Below are 4,377 nucleotides of genomic sequence, written 5' to 3' on the forward strand. Positions count from 1 at the left end.
CTTAGACAACTGTTTAGTCCATTTGGCCAGGTACAGTTAGGGTTGGACATGGTCCGATTCGATTCGGTTCTCGTTAGAATCGAATCGACCCGAAATTTTTGAGTATTTAGTAAGTGGAATTGTCGGGCCCAAATTTAATTACGGAACCGTTCGGGTTCGGTTCCATTCGATTCCGTATTATAATTAAATTTTTTAATATATATAAAGTTACGTTAATTTAATTAATAATATGTTCAATATTAGCTCTTACAAAATAATGTAGTTCAATCTTATGTGTTTCACATCTCTCTTTGCTGAATTATTCATAAATTTGATTATTAAAATCACAGAAAGAGAAAGATAGCGAGCTCAAAATAATTAAGAGAGAGGATGTAGAGTTTTAATTCGATTTTCTCCGGTAAAAAGACACTACAGTAGAATAACAGATTTGGATAAAATTGAGGTCAATTTGATTAAGTTGATTTTGAACTTAAAATTAGAAATAGGAAAATCATATTTTGTGGTTTGAACTAAATTAACTAGTTAATAAATTTATTTAGAAAAAATAAAATAATTTTACTTATTTAAAATAAATTAATTAAAAAAATTACGGAGATTCGGTTCTTATTCGATTCTTATTCAATATCCGATTTTTTGCTGTAGCTTTTGATTTTGTATTTTCTTTATATTTTGTGTCGATTATGATTTCGTAGCAATGAAATATGATATTCCATATGTACCGAATGGTGCCCCCCCACTCTCACAATGCATACGTGCCCCGTGTAAATTTTAAAATACCGGCATGTGGTCCCCACCCTTGTTGTGAGTTGTGGTAAAAGATTCAATACATGTAGCATTGTTCATATGATAATTCCCAAAATTTTTCGCTCGGGATTTTTTTTACCTCGAAGCAGCTAAATTTAGAACTTCACTGAAATATTACTTGTTATTATCTCCAACCCAATCCCCCCAAAAATATTTCTTGATTTGATTTGGTTGGTTTCTTTTCCCAGCAGTGAATTGTATGAAGAAAGATCTAAATGTTCCTCTCTCTCTCTCTCTCTTCTCGACGTCTATGGATTTCACATTAGTCTTCAGGTAAAGAGCTTAAGACAGCCAATGATGTTTGGCAACAATAGAGGATGTTACAAAGCAAGAGCTCAGAGCCCCCTTTAAGTTCTTTATTAATGATCCAAATAAACGTACACGCAAACATTGGAACGAAAATCACAACAATCCCAATTCCTGCCTGCATTATTGGATTCGATGAGTTTCAAAATTTCAAGCAGACGGCGACGATAGGACTTCAATTGCACATCCAAGAGGCCACGCTGCCTCTACCAAGGAACCTTTGTATTCTACTTGTTTTAACACGGTCATCTCTTCAAGGCGATCTATGCCTGTCATGTCAAGTTAAAAAATAAACGTAAACCACCATTTTGTGGGTGAATAATTGAAGTACATAGATGCCATATATCTTGCTTACCAAAACCATGTACAAGCAACGTGTACTCGTATCCAAGATCCATACATAGAAATGGCACGTCTCTTTTGTCGATTTGAGGGAATATAGATTTTATAGTTTCGACATTAGCCCTGCAAGCAACCTTAGCTGCATTCCAGTATACAATCGGAGAAACTTTAACAGACTGCACATTTTGCTTAATAATACTAGCCTACAACAACAGGCACATGTTAGTATGTATCCATTTGGATAATGATGTTAGGATCTTTCTCAAGCTGCTCAAAGTGATTTTCGGGCTCAGTTAACCATTAAACATCGAATTCAACACCAAAAACGGGAGGAGGGCCAACCTCCGGGTTGCTTGTATTCCTATGGTTGCTATTGCTCTTTTGCTTGTTGTTTCTTCCACACACTTAGGATGGATACCACATAGGTAAGAGTCACAAAGCCTCAAGCAATATGTAGAGATCAATCAACAGGATGCACAAAGAAAGAAGAAGGAAAACTGCCTCTCTCTCTCGGGTTCTCTCACGCACGACTTCAACATGTGAAAGGGAGTTACCAATTTATAATAGTCCAATGGCCAACTTAAGGTAAGTCACAATATGGTAAATAGGCTCGACTAGGGTTAAGTCCCAATAGCACACCAACAAGCCGCAAAGATTATTAGCCCTCCAATAGGTAAAGCAACGCCATTATTCGGTGTTGATTTATCGTTCAGTCATTCATGTCGACTGATAAAACTGGTTTTCATCATCGTTCGGGAGGTCGCTTGACAACATGATGTCTAACAACCTCCACCTTGGTGTCAAAGGACCTGCAAAGAAAAACGTTTTCCATTAGTGACACCTCTAACAGAAAATCGATAAAATTGGAAATCATTTACCTATACCGATGTTTAGAAGCTCCTTGCAGCTTCTAAACTTTACCAGTGGCAGCACTTTCATGCCCATATCTAAAGGATTATATTGTGTGTGAATTTTTTCAAGTCTTACTACTTCTTGTGATATTATATCCCTAATGAAGTGTAACCTAACATCGATATGTTTAGTGCGTTCGTGAAAAATAGGATTCTTACACAGATGTATGGATGACTGACTATCAGAATACACAACCACATACTCATTCAAGACACTCAGTTCATGAAGTAGACCTCTAAGCCATAGAGCCTCTTTAATTGCTTCAGCGATGGCAATATATTCTGACTCTGTAGTGGATAGTGCAACTATGTGTTGTAACTGTGATTTCCAACTAACACACAAATTTGATAAGGTGAATACGTAAGAGGAAGTTGATTTCCTACCATCCCTATCTCCTGCATAATCAGCATCTACAAAACCCTTTAATTTCACACCTTCCTTATTAGCACTAAATTTTAGACCTACGTCACTTGTGCCCTTCAAATATCTTAAAACCCATTTTAATGCTTCCCAATGTTCAGGACCTGGATTAGACATGTACCTACTGAGAGTACTAACAGCGAATCCTAAGTCCGGTCTAGTGCAAACCATCAAATACATTATGGAATCAATCACATTTGAGTATGGAATTTTACTCATGTATTCCACTTCACGTTCATTGCAGGGAGCTTGTTCTTTAGATAGAACAAAATGGTTTGCAAGAGGCAATGTGACAGATTTGCAATCACTCATATTAAACCTTTTCAACACCTTTGATATGTATGGAGACTGATGCAAGAATACGATGGAATTTGACATATTTCATTCTATTTCCATGCCTAGAATCCTTTTAGCCTTTCCTAGGTCTTTCATGTCAAATTCTCCACTAAGATCTACTTTTATATTGTTTATCCACTTAGGAGATGATCCAACTAAAAGCATGTCGTCCACATAGAGCAACAAGAACAAATAATTGTTATCAGTCTCGTTGTGTTGAAAGTATAGGCAGTGATCGAATTTACTTCTTTGAAATCCTATAGTGAGTACAAAGGAATCAAAACCTCTTGTACCACTGTCTAGGTGATTGCTTTAGACCGTATAGGGATCTTTTCAGAAAACACACATAATCAGGTTTTAACTTGTCTTTAAAACCTTTTGGTTGATTCATAAAGATTTGTTCATCAAGCTCTCCATATAAAAAAGCGATTTTTACATCGAGTTGTTCAAGTTCCCAGTCAAAGAGCGCAACCAATGTGAGCATGACCCTAATAGTAGTGTACTTGACAACTGGTGAGAAAATCTCGTTATAATCAACACCTTCTTTCTGTGTGTAACCCTTCGCTACTAACCTAGCCTTAAATCTTAGGGGTTCTGTACTACTAGTACCTTCCTTAACCTTAAAGACCCACTTGCAATCAACGATTGGTTTATTCTTAGGTCTCGATACTAACTCCCAAGTTTGGTTCTTTTCTAGAAAACTCATCTCTTCTTTCATAGCATTAAGCCACTCCTTAGATTGACCATTATTCATAGCATCTTCAAAAGTTTTTGGCTCCCTATCAACTAGTTCTTCGTAACTAGCGTATGCAAAATCCAATTCAGATTCATACCCGAACCTTCTAGGTTATCTCGTTTGTCTTCTCTCTCTATCTCTAACTAAATTATAGTTAGCTAATGGATTTTCTTCCTCAGGATGCTCTTCTATCATTACTTCATTTTCCTCTTCAGGTTCTTGGACCTGAATCTCCACCTCACTCGAAGTACTAGGTACTGATGTGTTAAATTTTTCTAACTCCACCTTGAACTGATTTCTTTCTTCACCGGATTCAGTTTCATTTACAGGTTCGGTTTCGTTCCTTAGACAAGGCATCTCACTCTCATTAAATGTGACATCCCTACTCACGATGATCTTAACTCTTTTTTGGCTTCTATCCCATAGCCTATATCCCTTAACCCCTTCGGGATACCCTAAAAAAACACACTTCCTGGCTCTAGGTTCTAATTTTCCCTCACTTTGATGAGAGAAGGCAACAC

General features: G+C 36.9%; 1 pseudogene; it reads right to left on the reverse strand.

Moving 5' to 3' along the window:
• Positions 1–1,102: 1,102 nt before the first annotated feature.
• The window catches only part of LOC111385424, a 7,891-nt pseudogene continuing 4,616 nt past the window's right edge, over positions 1,103–4,377 (reverse strand).

This window comes from Olea europaea, unplaced genomic scaffold, assembly GCF_002742605.1.
Source record: "Olea europaea var. sylvestris unplaced genomic scaffold, O_europaea_v1 scaffold3160, whole genome shotgun sequence".
Classification (NCBI taxonomy): Eukaryota; Viridiplantae; Streptophyta; class Magnoliopsida; order Lamiales; family Oleaceae; genus Olea; species Olea europaea.